This window comes from Carlito syrichta, unplaced genomic scaffold, assembly GCF_000164805.1.
Source record: "Carlito syrichta isolate Samal-C Ts95f unplaced genomic scaffold, Tarsius_syrichta-2.0.1 Scaffold308238, whole genome shotgun sequence".
NCBI lineage: Eukaryota > Metazoa > Chordata > Mammalia > Primates > Tarsiidae > Carlito > Carlito syrichta.
The window spans coordinates 381,798-404,666 of NW_007252334.1; the positions used below are offsets into that span (position 1 = coordinate 381,798).

Below are 22,869 nucleotides of genomic sequence, written 5' to 3' on the forward strand. Positions count from 1 at the left end.
GAAAAGGCAAAACTGTCACCTCAAATATGCTAGGATTTACCCTCCTCTGGCATATATCATAAGTTTGCAAATTCAAATTGACAGACATATTTTCAACAACAACTTTCTGGTAAGGCTTGTTTCTGCCAACAGAAAACTAATCAAGTTAAAAGCCTCAGGAGAGGTTTCCTAAAGGAAATGGCCCCAACCTTCAAGAATTATAGCACTCTATGCATCACGCTGACGGGTCTGTTATATTAAGAACATTTTTAGTAGCAAGATTCTTTTCAGCCAGCCAAGGTAGGAAAGAAGCCACTTTTATCTTCAGAACTAGAATTTAGAGATGAATGCCAAATCTCCTAAATCCTACCAAGAGAAAACTCTCAGGGGACGGCCTGAGCAGAGTCAGCAGGAAATCTGAAGCAACTGAAGTGAAGAAAAATAAGTTTCTAGGGACTGCTGAAACACCCTTTCATTTGAAAGCTGTCCCTGAAAGTTTCGTGTGAACCACGCAGGCCCATGTGGGACGGGGGAGGGGAGGGGACTCTGAAATAACATTGACGCAAAAAGTCAAAATAGCTCATCACATACAGGAGACACAGTCTCCTGTTTCAGGGACAACCTTTGCCCCATAGGCAACCCCCGGAAAGTTGACAAATTGCAAATTCTAACCCGTTTCATGTGCAAATAATTATAAAATGCCAGCTACTCCCATCATCTTGAGTTCTTCCTATTCTATCCTATTTAATCTTTCTCATTTATTTTTATTTCAAACAAACAAGACCTGGTTTACAGGACCCTGTTACTCCTGTAGTCTGAAAGCAACTTCAGGGTAGAAAGTGACTTTCACTTTTTTTGTGAACTCTACAAAGACTAGAAATACTGCACTTGGGCCAGGTGCAAAGGCTCACACCTATAATCCCAGTACTTTGGGAGACCGAGGTGAGAGGATTGCCTGAGCCCATGGGTTTGAGACCAGCCTGGACAACTTGGTGAGACGTCATCTCTACAATAAATCAAAACATAAGCCAGGCTTGGTGGCGCATGCCTGTAGTTCTGGCTACTTGGAAGGCTGAGGTGGAAGGATCACCTGAGCCCATCAGGTTGAGGCTGTGGTGGCTGTGAACGTGCCATTGCACTCCAGCCTGGGCCACAGAGTGAGACTCCAATTTAAAAAAAGGAAAGAAAAATATTCCACTTGTACTGAGGAGTCAATAAATATTGGTGCAATTTAGTAACAAAAGCAAAAGGTGAAGGACCAGTTCCTCTCAACATAATCATCACACAGTCACAACTAGGTGAGAAAATATTTGGGGCAGGCCAGGCACCATGGCTCATGCCTGTAGTCCTAACACTGTGGGAGGTCAGGGCAGGAGGACTGCTTGAGCCCAGGAGTTCAAGACTAGCCTGGGCAAAAAAATTAGCCAGGCATGGTGGTGCCCGCCTGTCATCCCAGCTATTTGGAAGGCTGAAACAAAACGATCTCCTGAGCCCAGGAGATCAAGGCTGCAGTGAGTCGTGAGTGTGCCACTGCACTCCAGCCTGAGTGGCAGACCTGACCAAAAAAAAAAAAAAAAATTGGGGCAGGGAGAACAGACTAAAATGCAAAAAATGGAAAAGAAATAGGGGGAGAAATGTTAGAAAAATAGTACATCTCAATCCAGGAAATCACCAATTTTAAATTCATTAAACTCTGAATTTCAGACTATGACTTTTATAGGATGTTGGTGACCAAGGTAGCTCTCCTCTCAGGAATAGGTAGGAGGTAGTCAGGATAAGATTTTAGGGGAATGGGGAAATACCTCTTATCAACAGAGTGCCTGAATGAAACGTAATTGTACAGCTAACCCTTAACTGTACCCCACAAAATCATAATAAAAAATAATGATTTAAAAAAAAAAGATTTTAGCATATGTACAACATTCAGCATTCGAACCTCAAGTTTGGTTTTTCACCTTTTTCTTCTTTTCAATGTTATAAGTTCTGACTTCCCTGGCCTGTCTCGGGGCCTTTGCCAACTTTTCCCTGGGTCTCGAACCCTCCTCCCTTCTGGCATCACTCAGATCTTAAATCAAATGTCACCTTGTCAGTGAGGCCTTTCCTGGCTCTTCTGTCTAAAATGACAACCCTTCCTGCAGAACTCAACACTTCTTATCCCTCTTCTTTTTCTCCTTCACATTTATCATCATTGTCACTAATAAGAAAGTTCACTTACTTATCTTTTTTATTCTCTCTCTTTGTCCCCTAGAACCTAAGCTTCTAGAGGGCTGGCAGTTTTACCATCTTGGTTCCTGCTGTATCCTTAGTACCTAGAACCTGACCTGAAAGGCAGTAGATGCCCCATTAAAATTACATTAAAAAATAAAAATAAAATACAACAAAAGAAACTCAGGCCTGGGCAACACAGTAAGTAAAACTTTATTGCTACAAGAAATAAAAATAAAAATAAAAAAGTTAGTCAAGCATGGTGGCGCACGCCTATAGTCCTAACTACTTAGGATGCTGAGGTGGAAGGATCACCTAAACCCAGGAGGTTGAGGCTGCAGTGAGCTGTGATGGTGCCACTGCACTCCAGCCTGGTTGAGAGTGAAACCCCAACTCAAAAACAAAAACTGAATAAATGAATGGCAAAAGATCCTTTAGACACTTTCATCTAGAATGTGAAAACCCATACAACCCCAATAAAATACAGAGGAGAGCATGACCCCAATGTGAACCAGATACAACACACGTCAGTCTTAAATACACTAGCCTCTGCTCTCAGGGTGCCCTGAAGAAACACCTGTCTCCAATGAGCACGTTGTGCTCTGTATCTGTTCAACCCCCAGACCTGTGTCAATTCCTCATTCTGAACTACTGGGTTTGTAGTCACCCTGATTCATGAACTGGGTTGAGGGGCATTCAGCTCATGCCTCAGTGTGTTCCTCAGCCCACGCTCGCTTAATTACCTGGGGGAAGAATTAAGGGCTAGCTCCTGCCTTGTTCTACTTTATTCTTGCCTTCACTTCCTACCTTTCTCCTCCTTCTGAAGCTGCAGTACAGAGGTTCAGGAATGAGAATAAGAGCTGAGAGGGCACCTCTCCACATAGTCAGGATAACAAGTGCAGAACAGCTCAGTTCTAAGACGACCCAGGCAAAGTGGGGACAAAGGAGACAGAGTGGCCTGATGGCAAGGTATCATCTGAAAGTGGTATGGGGTCAGACGATTAGGAGATACCAGAGGAGCACTTAAGAGATCAAAGACAGTGGGATATGACTTTCTCATTCTTGCCAACGCCACGATCCCTCTCTTAAAGTGGTAAGTCAAACTTTTCAATGAGTAATCACACAAAATGTCTTTAAATTTCATCAAATTAAATACAGATGCTCCTGGACTTATGATGGGGTTATGTCCTCATAAAACTATCATGAGTTTAAAATATCCCAAGTCAAAAATGCAATAAATACACCTAACCTATTGAACATCATAGCTCAGCCTAGCCTACCTTAAGCACACTCAGAACATTGACATTAGGCTACAGTGGGAGAAAAGTATTTCATAGAAAGTCTATTTTATAATAAAGTGTTGAACAGTTCATGAAATTTACTGAATAAAGTACTGAAAGTGAAAAACAGAATGGTTAAATGTGTAGCACTGTCAAGTCAAAATAACCTTAAGCCAACCATCATAAGTCAGGGACCATCTGTACAAAGTTAAGAAATTAAAAGGTATCATTAAGGAACTTGACCAATAGGCACAAGTATTTATTAGTTAGGGTGGTTTATACATATATCAGGCAGGTGGTCATTTCTCAGGAACTGCTTTTATGGATTTTTTTTTTTTAGCATACTAAGCCTTATGTGATAAAATTATATAGAACCATACACACATTGAAACAATTTCAAATTCCTCGCTTGGTATTTTACTGCAATTATATAAGATGCAATCATTAGAGAAAACTAGGTGATGGCTATATTTCCTGTGTACAATTTGTTGTGAATCTATAATTATTTTGAAATAAAAAGTTAAATAAACCAAGCCTAATTAACTGAAATATTTTGGTTAAATAAAAGTTTAGTTTAAAAGTGAGGATTCTCCCCCCCACAAAATGTCCTCCTTTTATTGAGCAGGAGGGGGGCTGAAAAGTATCTAGGACATTCTAAGATAATTTAAATGATTTAGGCAATTAAAAAAATAAGCATTATTGGGCACCATCTAGTAAAATATTATCAGGAAGTACAAAGCAAACATAGAATGGTCCAAAGTAAGGTTAAACACAGAAGTAGAGTTGATTATCTGAGTTGATTATTTCTGTCTTGATAATGTCTTAAGTCTTAATATAAGTCTTCTGTCTTAACAAACAAAAATGAATTGCTAATACCTGGTGCCAGCAAGACGGATGAAGCCATTATGGCCTGTCTCACCCCTACTAATTACAACTAAAACCTAAAGCCTCTGGACCACAAAGTAAACAAAAGCAGAAAAATCGAGGAAGAAAGTCAAGTCTTGAGGAAGCCACTCACATAAGGGTGAGTTTCCTGTTTTGTTTTTGTTACTCTGATTTCTTTCCCATTCTTGCACCAAGGGCAAGTACAGCTCCAGTGAACCTGTGGCACAGGCAGCAAACAACTCTGGCACAAACCCCTGTTGTTCTAACCAGAGGAACCAAGAATGGCTCCTGCAAGCCAGAGTGTGAGCGGGGATCTCAGTGAAAAGAGAACTGGAAAAGAAAATCCCCTAACGTTGTGTATAAATCCACACAAGCCCCAGGCTCACTCCTCGGACCCACAAGCCTGGGACTGGCCCAAAACAGTCAAAACTTCAGACCCAAAACTGAATCATGACATAAACTACAGCCCAACCCTCAGACTAACCCGAGTGGCACACAAATGGGACAAATGCAAAGCAGTCTATACCAAAAACCTCAAAAACTGAACTGACATTAGGGCCTCCACCCAATAAAGGTGAGACTGAACTTGCAATATGAGCCTAGTCAGGTTGATGGACTGCAAAAATAATAACAAAGAAAAATCAATATCCTCCAGATTATTTTAATAAGACCTAGAGTATCACAACATAATATTCAAAATGTCCACAGTGCATTCCAAATAAAACAGGAAAATGTAACCAGTTCTCAATGGTAAAGACAATCAATAGATGCCAACCTCAAGACAACCCAAATTTTGGAGTTATCACACAACGACCTTCAGGCTGGATGCAGTGGCTCACGCTTGTAATCCCAGGGCTTTGGGAGGCTGAGGTGGGAGGATCACTTGCGCCCAGGGGTTTGAGACCAGCCTAAGCAGCATAGAGGCCTCTCTAAAAAGAAAAAGAATTTAAAAAATTAGCCAGGCATAATCATGTGCACCTGTCACCCTATAGCTACTTGGGAGGTTAAGGTGGGAGAATAGTTTTAACCCAGAGGATGAGGCTGCAGTGAATCATGATCACATGCACTAACTCCAGCCTGGGTAAAAAAGTGAGACTCTGCCTCAAAACAACAAACTAAAAAAGCAGCTATTATAACTGTGCTCCTTGAGTAAAAGTAAACGCTCTTGAAATAAATGAAAAACCTAACTGCTAGTAATGTCTATGGCAAGATCATTATAACCATCAATGATGATACATGAGTAAAGAAACAGGGCAGGCATGCTGGCTCATGCCTATAATCCCAGCACTTTGGGAGGCCAAGGTGAGAGGACTGCCTGAGCCCATGGGTTCAAGACCAGTCTAGATAACTTGGCGAGACTTCATCTCTACAACAAACCAAAAAAGTAGCTGGACATGGTGGCACATGCCTGGAGCGCCAGCTACTTGGAAGAATGAGATGGAAGGATTACCTGAGCCCAGCAGGTTCGAGGCTATGGTGGCCCTGAGCATGCCATTGCACTCCAGTCTGCTCCAGTCTGGGCAAGAGAGTGAGACTCCAACTCAAAAAAGACACAGATCTTGAGCCAGTTAAATCTTCTCCAAGAATATTAATATGTGTATATGTCACACGTACACAGCACGATACATCTGTGTAAGAATTTTAAAAGCTAACTATTCTGGATAGAGTGCTTATAGGTCATTTTAATTTTTACAATTATGCATTTTTTGATATGTTCTAATGTTTCTATACTAAACTCATTTTACAGAAGGAAAAATAAACAGAACATGCCAACAGGTTTTAAGTCACTGAATTTTTTTTTTTTTAAATAGTTGAAGAGAGTGAGGATGTGGACACTATGGTGACAGTAACAACAAAACAGCATCAAACCCAAACTCCAAACAGATGGCTCGGGTAAATTACCTGGGAGGAAAAAAATACTACGTAGCTTGGACTAGATCACTTTTGCTCTGCGTTTCAATGACTTTTTGTTTAATCTTCCCATCACTGTTTCTGTATCTGTCACTGTACGCTGACACATGTGTCTTAGTTTTTACGAGCCCCCTTCCCATTGTATTATAATCTCCCAATGCAAGAAACTGGACCTTAACTTGTCACTGTAGTTGTAACCTAAACATACTGAAGTTTTCATCCAATCTTTCTGAGCGGGAATGTTCATCATTGACACTGCCTTATAACAAGAGTGCTTCAAATACATAAATCTTTAGCTCCCACTGGTGGGCCCAAGATAATCCAGTATCTGTCATATTCAAGTCAAAAGTTGACTGGGAATGCAAGGAATTTTTTTTTCTGTCACTGGTAAGGATATCATGAAATCCAACCATAAGGCATTTAATGATGCACAGAAGTGATAATTATTAATAATATAATTCTTCACTCCTCTGAGGTATTTAAAAACTTATTAAAATACACGTAATGGTTACCATTCTATGACTTGAAAACAGTCCTCTGAAGCTGCCGGAGAAAGGATGAAATGTATTTATTTCAAAGTTAAATTTGAAGCGAAAATCACAAGACAACAGATTGCAAATTTAAAATTAGATTCTAGTGGGAGGTCTTGGTTTCAAGCCTGTTTTTTCCTACTGGAGGCTGAGCTTGAAGACAGGGGGGGAAAGAGCTAAGATTAAACTGAGGCAAAGTTCTGAAAGTTTTCGCTAAATCGTTACAACCCATGAAAAAGGGTTTTGCCAAGTCACACACAAATACCCCTAACACAGAGACTAAGTAAGAAAGTTTTGCAACAAATATAGGATGATCTTTGATTTGGAAAAGATTATTATTTTGACTGTGTTTATTTTTGCTTTTTAAAGATGATCCAATGTAGAAACAAAACATATCACTGTTTTGAAGTTAAGATTTTGAAGCTAGGTTTTTCTTTTTTTCTTTTTCAAACATAATCCAGTATAAGGATGGTGAAGCTCAGGGATAAATTTAAAAGATCCTGTGGGCAATCACAGGGGGAGAAAAGACTTCATAGGTACCTGCTTTGTCTTTTGGTTTGCTAATGCTTTTGAATTGTCAGATGGGTGTAACCCTAATCCAAAGAAAGGCTTCCAAATTCTTTTTCCCACGAGCTACATACAACACTGCAATTCCAGCATAACAGTTCCAATTGTAGTAAGATGTATCTGTTCCAGGACAACTGAAGCATTCCCATTAATTCACATAGACATCTATAGGGTAAAATACACATATGCAAACCTACCTTAAAAGGCAACAGTGGTCCCCAGCCCAACTTGCCCCAAGAGCACTGTGGCATTTAGATACTGAGGTTGGAAGGGATGTCGGGACAGCAGCTGGGGCTGTGAGAGTGTCAGCACCTGCCCCCCAGGGTGGCCATCACAGTTTCATTGAAGTCTGTCAGGATGTGCCAAAAACCTAGACAAGAACGGGTCACAGAGGACAGAAAAATAGAAAGAAAAAAAAAAAGATGAGCCTGGAGGAAGGAAATGGGCCCTTTCTATCAAGTCCATTTTCAGCGATTTTCTGACATCAACTTTGTATAAAATACGATGCCCCAAATCAAATCAAACGATGTAACATTTAGTTCTAGGTATAAAATGACAGGCTTAATCAGATAAATAAATAAATATAAGCCTATTCACACTGAGGGCAATAAAAGCCCTACAAACTAAATTATTGTATCACTTTAATCTATCTCTGTAGATGAAGGCATTGGAGAACAAAAAAAGGTTACTACATAATTATTTCCACGCCCCCCTTAATCTTCAGAGTCTCAACACAGAAATGAAAACAACAACAAAAAGGAAGCCTCAGTTATTCTCAAAGTAGAGCAGGATTTATCATAGAAACTGAAGAAAGTACTAAACGACTAAAACAAAAGTCCAAATTAAATATCCAGGTTTTCTCATTGTGTATACATTTACTGAAGATGGCAAACATCAAATTCATAGGAAACTCATGATGCATATGCTCAGAAAAGAATTTTGGACCAGGCGTGGTGGTTTACATCTGTAATCCCAGCTCTTTGGGAGGCAGAGGCAAGAGGATTGCCTGAGCCCACGGGTTCGAGATCAGCCTGGGCAACTTGGCAAGACGTCCTCTTTACAATAAATAAAAAAAATAGCTGGGCGTGGTGGTGCACGTCTGTAGTTCCAGCTACCTGCAAGGCTGAGGTGGAAGGATCGCCTGGCCCAGCAAGTCGAGGTTGCAGTGGTCATAAGCATGACACTGCACTCCGGCCTAGATGACAGAGTGAGACTCCGACACATTAAAAAAGAAAAAGAAGAAGAATTTTGGTAAAATATCCAAAATGTTATATAGCACAGAAACTCAATGGGCAGGAAGAGTTCCAGAAACAAGTGGAATGAATGGTCTTTTTTGCCTTTCTTTTTCTTAGTAAAGCCTGCTGTTTCCCGTGAGAGTCTAAATACTTAGGGGCAAAACAAACACCAAAAGGGTGCTTTGGGCAGCTTCAACTTGGTACTTTCTCACTAGACACTCCTCCGTGGGCTGCCCCCTACTGAACCCATTGCTGGTGGGTTCAGCAAGGTGGGAACCTGAGATGACAAACACTTTGGGCAGGAACACGGAGAAAAATGCCTATTTTGTGAAAAGGAACCACATAGAGGCAGTAAGCAAATAAATATATACATCCACACAGAAATGAACAATAAGCAAAGTTGCTATTCTGCCTTATCTTGTACAATGTGCTATTTAGTCGTGAAGTCAGTGACTCACACTTGCAGGGAAAGAAGCACGAGTTCTCAGCAACACCCCATTATTACCCCCACAACATGTGCCCTTTCCATAATTCCCTCATTGCTCCTCTGTTCATTCCCCTTTTCTAGTTTTCCCCTTAAACTGCTCTCTGCACATTTCCGAACTTTCAAAGCCAGAAATTAATAAGCAATAGCCCATTTATATTGAAATGGACTCATTACAGTGCCAGCTGCCAATAATTTGCAAGGCTGGGTCTTGCTGGCAAGGAGGCCTGCGGGCGGCTGTCCTTCCACCTGCACAACGGAGGCCGATAATGCATTTTTTATACTTTAAAAAAATGACAAATTCTATCTACCAGAACTAAAATTTTTCTCTACCTATAATCTTCCCACTCTGATCATTAGAACTCTATGGGGAGAACGAGAAACTACATGGAGAAGGTGTTAGGGCATTATTTCTAAAACATGAAGAGTTCTGGCACAGTGGCTCACGCCTGTAATCCCAGCATTTTGGAGGGCTGTGACAGGAGGATTCCTTAAGTCCAGGAGTTCAAGACAGCCTGGGTAACATAGGGAGATCTCATCTTTGCGAAAATTCAAAAAATTAGCTAGGAGTGGTAGCGCATGCCTGTAGTCCCAGCAATTTGGGAGGCTCAGGTGGGAGGATCGCCTGAGCCCGAGAGGTCAGGGCTGTGGTGAACCATGATTGTGCCACTACACTCCAGTCTGGGTGATAGAGTGAGATCCACCCAACTCAAAAAAATAAAAATAAAAAAATTGGATGAAATTAGCCACCTTAAATTTGTTGTGGAACAATATAGTGAATGAGTTAATTCAGCAGGAAGAAGCAGTCTACTCGGTTGGCCACATACACACAAACCACACATAGCTCACACATACACACACAAACCACACGAACTAAATCCAGCAGTACCAGTATGCCTGCTTATGTCACAGTAAGATGACCCCTAGGGAAGTGAATGCTGAAAGTTCCAGTTTTTTCAGTCACACTCTGATGGAACCCCAATGCCTTTTGGTCAATGTCTGTGTCAGGTGTCAAATAACCGGTTTGCACAGGAAAATGTATGCACTGGAGATGGGGGAAGGTATTGCCAACACTAATCTCAGGCTTCAAATACCTGCAAAAATAGGGCTCAGAAGTCTCACTGCTCCACTCCCATATTATGATTTAAGATGAAAATATGGTTATATGTCAAAAATACTGTGTTCGTGGCATTTAGTCCACGGCTTTTTCCAAAATGCCTGCTACACCAAAACTTTCTTTTTCACCTTCAAACACACTCATAAGAGGCATTCTGTAGTTTTTAAGTCTTTACAAGTTCCAGGAATCAAAGCGTATGGAGAAAAGGATTCTGTATTGTACTTGCCCTCAAAATACCCAGGCTCAATTACTAGGCTCTGTTACTTTCTAAATTATGTGACCCGGAGCTAGTAAATTACCCATTCAGAAAACCACCAGAAAAAATGAGGATGTAATATCATCTCCCTTACCAATACCCACCTGAAAGGTTGTTATAAGAAAGAAATTAGAGACTCAACATGAAACATTATAAACTATAAAATTATATATAAATATGTTAATTCTTACGGATTATCATGATTTAGTGCCCCAAATGTTCCATAATTAGTAAACTAATGAGAATCAAGACGTTTTCCCTTCCCTTGAACCTAAATGGGATAGGGGAGAAGAAAGTGGGGGCAAAAATCTTAAATATTTACTGTATAAATAATAAATACCAAAAAGATTTCATTTATGGTATTCATACTTAGACACAAAATCAGGATGATGGTTGGATGGATGGATGATGGATAGATAGATGAGTGGATAGATAAATAGATGGATGGATGATGGATGGATGGATGGATGGTGGGTGGGTATAGATGGACGGTGGGTGGGTGAGTAGATGGTGGACGGCTGATGGAGGGAGGGAGGGAGGGAGGGATCTGGGGCACACAAGAATTTCAAATGGTTCGAAATTAGGGTTAACATTTTTCATCAATTTCAATACTTTTTAAACTGTTACTGTACTTAAGAAATGATTCAAGAGTGACTTCCAAGGGTACTTAAAATTTAAAATAGAATAAGAAGCTTTGATCCCCCCCATCCCCGTTCCTTCCTTGGGGAGGTGGATCTCTCTCTTTCTATCCCCTCTCTTCTCTCTCTCTCTCATTTACTTTCTAAATAAATTATATGTTCTAGTCTAAAAATAAAATAAAAAAAAATAGAACAGAAGAAAATTGCTACTGGAAAAAGAAAAACACAAAAGTTAAGACAGAGAGGAATAAAGTAACAGAACGCACCCTACTGAGCTCCACACCTAGCTCCATATAACATCATGCTTTATAACAGCCATTCACATAGGGAAAACAGAGCAGTGGTAAAATTCACAATGTCCAGATCAAGTGCTCAGAAGCAGAAACGTTCCTCGTAATCTGAGATCGGACAGGAATTTCCACGGGTGAACCTCCAAAACCACTGTGACATGATGAGCAATGCTCTGGATCTCCCCTTCCACATGAGCTTAGTGACAAATTTCAAAAGGATGTTTCCTATCTTGACAATAGATTTTTTTAAAAATCACAATTCAGCAACAGCCATGCTATAGAGGTAGGATACTGCTGGAGAATGGACAGGTCGTGTGCCTTCCAGGAAATTCTCCTAAACACTGCTGGTCCTTCACAGAGTGCTGGATCACAGCTGAGCGCTGGTGAGCTTGAGATCAGGCTCTCTGGTTCATACTTAGTTGGGTCATATTGCCAGATGACCACACCCTATCTGGTAAAAAGGGACAGGTCCACCAAGGGTGTGCTTGTCTGGCTTTTGTGAAAGCGGAGATTGCAACAAGGATTCATGCACAAAGAAAAGGTGCCCCACCTACCCCTCGGGTGAGCCACATGACCAGCGAGGGCCCTGGAGCAGGGCCAGGATTCTCAGTGAAAAACTGGTCCCTCCACACAGAGGAATAAGCCGTGATAAGAGCTCCAAATTCTCACTCGATAAAGCATGAATGAAATAGTTTTAGCCTAACCATTTTTTTAAGGTAGGTATCAACAGACACCCAAATCAGCACCAAAAAAATTTCCAAAAGTTTCCACGTCTACAGACCGCCCTAGTTTTGAGCACTGTTACTTCCTACTATATCCAAATGTATCCCAAAGTAACTAAGCAAGAAACATATTCATAGAATCAATATTTTTAAGCCGGCTATAAGTTGAGAACTATCTACTAAAATAATAACTTTAATTTTAGAGCAGTGAATCTTTGGCAACACTTAACCAACAGGTTCAGCCGGGACAGAGATTATCATATTTTCAGGAGTAAAGTCAGTGCATTTCAAAATGAAGTTAATATGTTCTACCCCAACTTAGGGAAATCCACCATTTATGGAAAGCTTACTATCTAGCTGGCACTGTGTTAATGGCTTTAGGCCAAAATACTCTTTTAAGTTTCCCTAAATTCTTGGTGTTTATTGTCTTGCAATTATACCAACGGGCAGCTGCCAAGGCACTACAATCCCAACACCACATTACTGTCTGCCAAGCTCTGTACCAACTTCATCCGAGGGTGTTAGAAGTCATTGGGCCCCCAAGGGTTGTGTCTCACAGCTGGCCATCAAATCTCTCAAACAGCCATACAGGCCTGACCCTAAGAATGGCTCAAAGGAGGTCCCAGCTTGCTGAAAATGGGTTGAATAACATTTTCAGGATACACTACAAGAACCACATACTTTCTCAAAAACCCAAGCAGCATCGTTCCCATTTCTTAAAGCAGTGAAGCGACTGAACACTTGGGAATTCCACCCAACATTCCAAGAGTGGTGACCATGGAATATTAGAACACTGCTCTGGGATCTGGGCTCTTGGCTCCTAAACTCCAAGTTTGAGTCACATAAAGAAAAAAAAAAAAAAGCACACCCTTGTCATTGTAAGACAGAGTAGAACATTTGATCCCAAAAGAAAATGGAAATGAAGCTGAAAGTCATTAACTTCTAATGCCGAAATCTGTCCCTGGCTATTTTACCATGTTGTGGTTTATTACAGGGAGTTTCCAGTGAGGGAACTAAGTGCCGTAAGAAGACAGCCAGAGAAGATGGCATTCTGTTCAGTGCTTTCAGACCTTCTAGGAGACACAGAGTAGAACCCTTAACCTGCACACCAAAATAATCTTCTCAAGAACTTACTAACATCTTAGTTTAAAAGAAATGTCAATATCAAATCACTTCACCCAAGAACTCATCTTCCCAAATCAAGCCACCCAGGGCTCATCCCTAAGACAGACCTGCCTCCTATTCCCACGTAAGCTGCACCAGGCACAAGAAGAAACCATATTTCCTGGGACACACAGCATGGTGCATGGTGGGTAAAGAGCTCCTCTTTCACTGGCAAAGACTGAATGAAGCTTCAGGAAAGGAATCTGGTTGTCATCTTCTGGTTTTCCAAGCCTCAGGTTTAGAGACAGAGGAGTTTCCATTCTAAAGGCCATGGTCCTGTGTGAGCCGTCAACAGAAAAGGCAGCCCAAGGGACTCTCAGACTCAGCTGCTGCCTGCCTCCATGGCCTTCTCCAAACCTGCCCTGGCAACCCATGAAAATACAACTTGGAATTTCCACAATGACCTTTGACCCCTACAACCTGTCTCCCCCTTAACCTGTTCTCTTACCATATAGCCACAAGGAAAGTCTTTCAGCCCAAAATACAGTCAGGATGTCAAGAGATCCCCTTCCTTCATCAGGAAGCAGAACAGGACATGGTCATCATCCATGATTCATGCCCTGAGCTGCCTTAGGAGCCCGTTTGCTGACCTGGAGTTGCCTTCCCACACAGAGGGGGAGGGCCATTCTGGAATCGGGGATGAGCTCCCGAGGGTGAAGTCAGGCATCCAAGAGGCCAGTGTGGAAGCAAGGACTGAAACTGCCTGAGAAAATATCAGAAACTGCAGAGAAAATATCAGAACTCCCAGGCTAGGGTACGACAAATCTGCTTTGTTGGTCCCTCACACTAAAGAGCCCATTCAGAAAGACGCATTCCTCTCATGGAACTGCTGCTTCCTCTTTGGTTCTGTCCCTGCTGCTGTTACACTGGTGTTGATGGTGTTAAAAAAATTTTTTTTTTTGGAGACAGTGTCTCACTCTGTTGTTCAAGCTGGAGTACAGTGGCATGATCCTGGCTCACCGCAGCCTTGACCTCCTGGGGCTCAGGCAATCCTTTCGCCCCAGATTTCCGAGTAGCTGGGATTACAGGCATGTGCCACCATGTCCGGCTAATTTTTTAAATATTTTTTTGCACAGACAAGGTCTCACTATGTTGCCCAGGTTGATCTCAAACTCGTGGGCTCAAGTGATTCTCCTGCCTCAGTCTCCCAGGGTAGGATTACAGGTGTGAGCTACTGCACTCGGTCATGAAATTCTCTTAAGAAAACATGGCTAAAGGGAAATTTCAGTAACCCAGATACTAAGAAGGCTTTTAAGGCTGTGGCATTGGAAGTAGAGAGAAAGGAAGAGAATGTCTAGAAATATTAAGTACGTCTGTGTATATTTGATTAGCTATTTAATTTAACAACTAAAAGGCACTGGGCAAGTACAACAGTTGGGAAACACAGTTGCCCTACGTAGAAAGTGAAACTACTGAGATTCTATGTCACACCCTTGCTGGGGGGATATTATGAACATAAACCTTGATCTGTGCTTAGGTGACATCACCTAAGAAGGGTTTTAAGAAAAGACTAAGTAAAATATTTCAGTGCAGCAAGGAATCTTGCTCTTTAAAGTTAAATCAAAGGACTTTTAAAAAGTATTTAAAGGAATTCCTCCCAAGGGTTTCAAAATGGGGGTGATTCTTTACCCATAAATCCCCATCTTTTGAAAGAGAAGAATTACTGTTCAGATTTGAGAACTCTGTCAGACAGAACAAATTCAAAAGGACTCAAGTCCCAAGTCACTCACTGGGGGATCAGTCCCAAATGCTTCTTTACCCTCTCTCCCTCATTTTAAAATGAAAACAAAGCAAAACAAAATAAATTCAAAACAACCTCAGTTTTTTGTTTGCAAATCACTTCAAGTTGTTTGCCAATTATATAATTAGGACTATAAGCTCTAACAGGTAAAAAAAGTTTTTATTTCACTGATTTTAAGAAACACTTTATCACATGTTTTCACTCATAAGTGGACCCTGAATATTCATCATAATACTACAAGAAAGAAATTGGCTGTAGTGGGACACTGTCAGAGGATGGGGGGTAACATCAATAAAGGTACCTGACCCTATATCAGGCGAAGTGAGGACCAACTGAAGGCCCAAACTTCACCTGTATGTAGCAAACTCATGTACCTAATTCTGAATTGTACCCCACATCTTTTTTTTTTTGAGTTGGAGTGCAGTGGTCGCTCCCGGCCACCGCAGCCTCGACCTGCTTGGCTCTGGTGATCCTTCCACCTCAGCCTTCCAAGTAGCTGGAACTACAGGCGCACGCTACCACGCCTGGCTAATTTTTTTGCCTCGCCAAGTTGCCCAGGCAGGTCTCAAACCCACGGGCTCAGGCAATGCACTCACCTCGGCCTCCCAAAGCACAGGATTATAGATTGAGCCACTAAGCCCGGCCTGTACCCCACATCTTTAAAATAAAATAATTTTTAAAAAGAAACACTTTTTTTTTACTTTTAACACACCTGAAATTGAATATATTTTACAATCACAATGGTGTATTTTGATTTAATTGGTACCATTTTCTTTCCTTCTCAGTGGTATGCAAAAGAGTGGTGTATCTTACAAATGATAGCATCTTATGAAATACAGTCTATGAAAGCAGATTTCTAAATAGATACATTTAGTACTGTCTAAAAGTTGCTTATGAATCGCTTCAGTAAAGCAGAGTATCTGTGTTTTAGAATTTTATTGCTTATCACCCATTCAGTTCAATTCAAATGCCAACAATTATTGGGCACTTGTTATATGTTTGGGATGAGGAAGCTTCCTTATAATGCCTACAACCTGGGAAAATGGTGGACATCACCCACTCTGAGACAAGGCTGTAACACTAGTCTAGCATGATTAAAAGTGAATGATGGGAAGAAACAGACTAATTCTACAAAGAAAGGCTACCTCTCCTTGAATCCGGTCCAGAAGGGTTAATAAAACAGAAGGAAATTAACAGGGGTAGGAGGTAGTCTGCACAAAAAGGAGAGCAGAAAATACCAGGAAAAGAGAAGGGTATGAGCAAAGACTCTCTCAGCCCAATGCTGTAGAGACACTAGTGCACGTGAAACGGCAGGCGGCAACGAAGCTAAAAAGATGGGCTGGGGCTATGGGTGCTACACAAAGCAACTGGATGTCATCATACATAATGGGATCATGTGATGGAAACTATTATGTGATCAAACAAGGTTTTCCCTCCTGGGTAGCCTGGAAGAGAAAGTGGAGACTTATTGCAATCAATCACATGGGACGGCCCAAACAGGACTGTGAGTGACTTGGAGTTGTGAGCATGGCAGATAGGATCACCAGGATGTACTGGCCACATGTGAGTAATGAAGGAGAAAGAAGGAAGAGGCAGAGACTTCTCTAAAGTTTCTAGTTAAGTAACTATAAAAATGGAAGGTGACAATACCTTCCACTCTAAGGTGGCACCATCCTCAAAGGCCAGAAACCGCTTACAATGGTCTTACTGGAAATTCAATGTCCATTCCACAAAGGGCCTCAACACAAAGGAACCAGAGTTGGAACACACCAGGACAACAATACAATTTTTGTAAAGAAAATCGCCCTCCTGCCTTAGTCAGTTTGGGATGCTATAACGAAATATCCAAGTGATTAATAAACAACAGAAATGTGTTGTTCACAGTTGTAGAGACTGGACGAGTCTAAGTTCAAGATGCCAGAAAGTTCAGTGTCTGCTGAGAGATGGTTCCTCACAAATGGCACTTTCTTGCTGTGTCCCCACATGGTGAAAGCAGCAATCAGGTTATCTCAAGCCTCTCTGATAAGGACAAGAATCCCATCTATGATGGCAGAGCTCTCATGACCTAATTACATCCTAAAGGCACTTCTTAATACTATCAAATTAGGTAGTAAGTTCCAACGTATGAATTTTCGGGATAGAGAGTCACCAACAATGGAATCAGAGTACCTCCCAAAAAACATAGATGAGAGAGAAAAGATCAGGAAGGATATTAGAATGGAGACACAAATAATGGCCAACTCCACTGTGTAATCAAAGAACTTAAAAATCAACCCAAACCTCTAACAATCTGTGAGAGGTCACAAGTTTAAAACATCTAGTGGTCAGGTGCAGTGGCTCATGCCTGCAAATCCCAGCACTTCAGGAGGCAGAGGCAAGAGCACTGCCTGTACCCAGGGGTTCGAGACCAGCCTGGGCAACTTGATGAGGCCTTATCTCTACAGTAAAGCAAAAAAATTAGCCAGGAGTGGCGGCATGTGCCTTAGTTCCAACTCCTTGGAAGGCTGAGGTGGAAGGATTGCCTGAGCCCAGTGGGTCAAAGGCTGCAGTAGCCATGATTGTGCCACTGCACTCCAGCCTGGGTGAAACTCCAACTCAAAAAAAGAAAAAAAAAGTCAATCAGATTCGAGTTCAGCCTCCAAATCTCTCTCAGCCCACAGGACACCCACTACTATCCTTTCTCACACCTTGAGATCGGTCTTAGTGTTTAAATAAGATCATCCACTACAAGCGATTTCCAAAGCTGCACAAATCAAAGTGAGATACATCTGGAACGCATAAATAAGTGTGCCCAAGTGCCACTTAAACAAATGTAGCATTTGAGGACAATCACCCAACCTTTCTATGAGTGCGTAAAATGAGACATCAATAGCCAGGCAACACAAAGCAGGTGACACTCTGGTTATGCAAGTGACAAGGCCAGAGAAGGCTGGGAGCGGAGCACGTGGCAACAAGGACAGAGAGATGGCAACAAAGGCATGGACTAACTATGGCATCACAAGGGACTCAGTCTGAGCTTCTTGAGCACATCTATTCTCTTTAAGGTTCAGAGAATGGACTGAAAGCTTCTGTGCTCCCTACACCTTGAAAAGAAGTTCATGTTTCTTTAACTTGTTCAAGTCAAAACCCACAAGCATCGCAATGGTTACCACCATGAGATTTTCTCTACTAGACATTCTTTTTTATTAAATATGTGATTCAGTCAAAGCAAAAATCTCACTGAGCTGGACCCCAGAAAGCAAGATGGAAGGGCAACCAGATCACACTTCAAAAGCTGATGCAGGATAATCTTGGCTGGATAACGTTCATCCTAGCCAAATTACAAATTAGAAAAGAATAAAAAGCACATGAAGCAGTTGAAAACTGGATATTTTTAAGAGAAAGAAACCAAAAAATGGAGTACATATGTCCCTCCCTAAAATCATAAGAGGATAATCAGCCTCTTTCAACATAAAGGCAGTTCCTAGGGAGTCATGGGAACGTTTCTGAAACAGTGATACATCAAAGTCCTCGTGCAGAAAACCGATATGTAAAATCACAAAGAAAATCTGTTTCTTGTATGACAGCAATTGGCTTAGAAGCTTGACATTCATTGCCAAGTAATATCTATGGGACCACACACAAAGCAACCGAAACAGACATTAGGCCTGCCTTCTAAGAATCAACATGTATCCTCCCATCCAAGGAACCAACATGCAAATGACTTTAAGGGCATCCCCAGTCAATAAAATAGTTCTAAGAATGCCAACCCAAAACAGTATGAATGCCTGCCATCACTTATTTATTTAATTAATGTGTAAACTATATACATGAACTACCATTCAGATAAATTATGCACATTTCAAAGTTCTACATATGGAAACAATGAACTGAACATTGCATGTTCTCACTTATCAGCGGGCCCTGATCACTGGTCACACAAGCACAAGGGTGGGATTGGCAGATGCCAGACACTGCTATGGGAGGCAGGGAGACATGTGGTAACACACTAGATACCTGGTCCACTATCGGGGAAAAGAGGGCCAAGTAGAAGCCCAAACATCACCTGCATGCAGCCTACTTATGTAGTAAACCCCCACCTGTACCCCGCAACTCTAAAATAAATTTTGATAAACTTCTGCATATGTTTATAAACTATATAATTTATTTGAACCAAACGGAATGCACTGACATTTAACTGCCAAGAAAAAGAAATATAAATTCTGAAATGTCCATCTCATGCCTTAATGAATTCATCTTGCATGTCAATCTGACATTGATGACCACTGCTAAAGGAAATAGAGGGCTGGTCTGAAATCTAAAAAAAAAAAAAAAAAACCAGAAAAGGCAGACTGTGGAAAACTCAGGTGGGGTCTGCAAGGTGTAAGAGAACTCTTCAGCAGCAGAAAGCAGATTATCTATGGTAAAAAGCCACTCCAAAATTGTTGATAATGTTTGTTTTGCACCTACTTACTGGAAAAAAAACCCTCAAGTTCCCCATCTGTAGAGTTGAAATTTTATCTCTATTTCATCCTGATTATAAAGCAACATCACATGAGGGCTAAAATCTCCCAGAATCTTCAGGAAGGAAACACATAGTCAATTCAGGAGACACGTGCTGAAAACCACGGCTGCACTGAAATCATCTGCTGCTAGCACTGGCTCTCACTGGGGACCATTAAATTCAGTTGTGCTTTTGCAACAAAGATAATCACAAATATTCCTTCACCAATAGTTAACAAAACAATACCATATGTAGGAAAAGAAAATGATAAGACAGGCGGTCTCATTCCCACCCACTGCAAGACAAGACAATGTATCATGATTTGCCAAGACAGACACAGCAAGCAAAAAAACACCTTTCCCACCAGAACTGTGTTTTTCAGTGTGGGCAATTTCAGGCACAGTCAGGATAAGCAGCCAAGAAATTTGAGTTCTATCGTCTAGAAGAATAAAGGCTAACAGTAACAAGCAATAAATTTTTTTTAAAATTTTGAACATAACTCTTTTCCTCATAGACAGAAAAAAAAAAAGATTTCATTTTCCAGAAGAAATCACCTGACCAGCTTCCAACTCAGAAAGCCATTGCTGACGGAAGGAGCTCTCATTACAAATTCAAATGGTGGTGGTCTCCCACTGACCCTTAACCCTGCTCTTCCACATCCTCTCCAAAATCCATCACTCCCTTCCCTACCTTTCTACTCAGATATCCTCTTGCCCTGAGTGTAAATTCTGCCCATAGTCCTCTACGTGACTCTCTTTACAGTACTTTTTAAACAAACTCATCTAGCTCTTTTCAGACTACCTCAATCTTGGTTTCAACGTAATTTCTCCTTCTAACCTCCTGCCGGACACCCTATAGGGCTACCCCATGATAAAATTCTAATTCGACCCACCGTGAAGGGTCAGAACCCTACACAGTACGATTCCTTCCAGAGAGCAGCATGAACTGTAATGTAACACAGACTTTGGATTCGGGCAGACCCAGCCTTAATCTGCCATCCAGTGAATCTTTGACCTTTAAGTCAGCCATTTTCCTTACAACTCTAGGAACCACTTCCCCCATCTGCAAAACAGGACATCTGTCTGCAGGTCAATGCTGGGGATTAAGTGAGACAATGCACCTGAAAGCACCAATACACCTTTAGTTGGGGCTTCATGAATGTGCATGTCTTTCTTTTCTTTCCTCCATCTACTTCTTCCTCCTGTTCTTCCCTTAAGTATCTTCCACTTCTTGTCCCTTGTATTCCTTCTATTCCAGGTCTTCTTGCTTTCAATTGCCATTGCTAATACTCCCTGCTTCTGTTCAATCCACTCAATGCATCACTGCAATACACTGCTGCAAAACAAAACACATTCAAAGTGCATTTACTGAGGGGAGGAGGGAGGGGATGGGAGGAGAGGTGGAGGGAAGAAAACAAAAAACAAAAAACAAAGTGCATTTACTGTTCTTTGAGAATACCATCACTCTGATTCCTGCTCCACATCAGACAGCAGACTGATACTGTATAAACTGGAATAAAATGGTAAAGGCGCATGACTTCCTAGGATGAAATACCCATCTTCTCTCCAAAATAAAATGCCACGTGGAGTGAGTTAGAAGTTGGTTATCTTTTCATGTTGGGGCGTTTTAATAGAAAACGTTGCAAAGTTCTGATCTCCCAAAATTGCTTTATCATCTTTCTCCTCTGAATCCCTGTGGTTATCAGTTACTTGAATACTTGTCTTAATAATTTTATTTTTTGGAAGGATCACAAGTTCCATGAAAGAAAGGACCACAGCGTATTACTTTTTGTCATCGTGCTCAATGGCACATGCTCCCCTGTATTAGTCAAAATGCTCCAGAGAAAGAGAATCTATAGATACACAGATTTACAATTATGCCTCTATATCTACCGAGAGAGAGAGAGAGAGAGAGAGAGAGACTGATTTTAATGAATTAGTTCATGTGATTTGGGGGACTGGCAAGTTTGAAATCTGCGGATAGGACAGCAGGTTGGAGATCCAGGGAAAAGTTACTGCTGCAGTCAAGTCCAAAAGTATCGAGAGGCAGAATTTCTTCCTTCTTAGGGAACCCTCAGTCTTTTGTTTTAAAGATCTTTGGCCGATGGATAAAATCCACTCATGTTATGAAGGGTAATCTGCCTTACTCAAACTCTGATATAAATATTAATCAAATCTACAGATACCTCATCCCAACATCTAGCTGGGCATTTGATAAAACAACGAGGCACCACAGACTAACCAAGTTGACGGATAAAATGAATCACCACTCCCCAACTCAACATTATCATTTCTCCAGTGCCTAGTAATGTCATTAATATTAGGCAAAAAAAGAAAAAGAATAGAATGCATTTCCCCAGAGAATGTTTACAATGGACTATCCAGCAGCTGTTCTTGAATGACTCACTACCAACCCACAAGTCTGCTTGACCTGCGCTCTGAAGGGAAGTCAACGTGAGGTGTCCCAGGTAGCCACAGGCTCTGGGGCATGAGGAGGTCACTGAGAAGAGCGGGGTGACTTCCAGGATGTCTTCACTGTCCCGTATTTCTAGATAGTTGCACCCATCCAAGCTTATGCCTCTTGGCAGCCAACATCATCTAGAGTCATGACTCTGTAACTTCAACATGGAAAACTGTACCAAAATGCATTTGCAGACTGACACACACACAAACACACACACATTCGCAGACAATGTAGCAATTTTATATAGCAGCTCCTGGTTCTTGAAAGCGCCCCCACCATTAACCCCTGTTCCTTCCTTATACACTTAAATTATGGAGGTCCCGGGTACATTTGCTATCCTGTTGGTGATAATTCTGTGCTAGCCTTGGATCAGAAATCACCACCCTCTTCCACCTCTGAGTCAAGACTTCATGCACACAGCGGGGCGGGGGTGGGGGGTGTCCCCCAGTTGGTCCTCCATTCTGACACAGCTGGGCTTGAAGTTCAGCATGAAAGCCCAGCAGTAGGGAGGAGGGTCTCAGCGATTGTTCAACAGCCTCCTACACGCAGCTCATGACTAATGCATCATGCTGGGAAAGCATTTCCTCCCAGCTAGTTAGAACTGACAAGTCCACATTTAAACCAAACCAGCCCTGAGAAGGCTCGAAAGTCACTCACAGCCCCTCTAAGACCTAAGTACACCCCTTTCTGAAAATATCCACCTAAAGAAGAAACAAGCAGAGAGTTTTGGCTTGGAAGTTTTTCCTTCTAATTCTGTTTCTCCTTAGGTTGGGGAGCTTGAATTTGCAAGGGTCACATCCAAACACAACCACAGTAGGTGGGCAACCGGTGTTCCTTTTTGAGCACCAAAATAACCTGTTAACTTGGGGCAAATCACTTCATTTCTCTGTGGCTTCAGATTCTTCCTCAGTCAAGTTCA

At 41.5% G+C, this 22,869-nt stretch overlaps 1 protein-coding gene across 1 annotated transcript in view; it reads right to left on the reverse strand.

Moving 5' to 3' along the window:
* Positions 1–22,869, reverse strand: part of TIAM1 (T-cell lymphoma invasion and metastasis 1) — a 227,495-nt gene that overhangs the window by 156,743 nt on the left and 47,883 nt on the right. Inside the window, exon 3 of the mRNA XM_008065337.2 lies at positions 7,555–7,727. The gene's annotated coding sequence lies outside the window, so the exon portion shown is untranslated. The remainder of the gene's footprint in view (positions 1–7,554; positions 7,728–22,869) is intronic.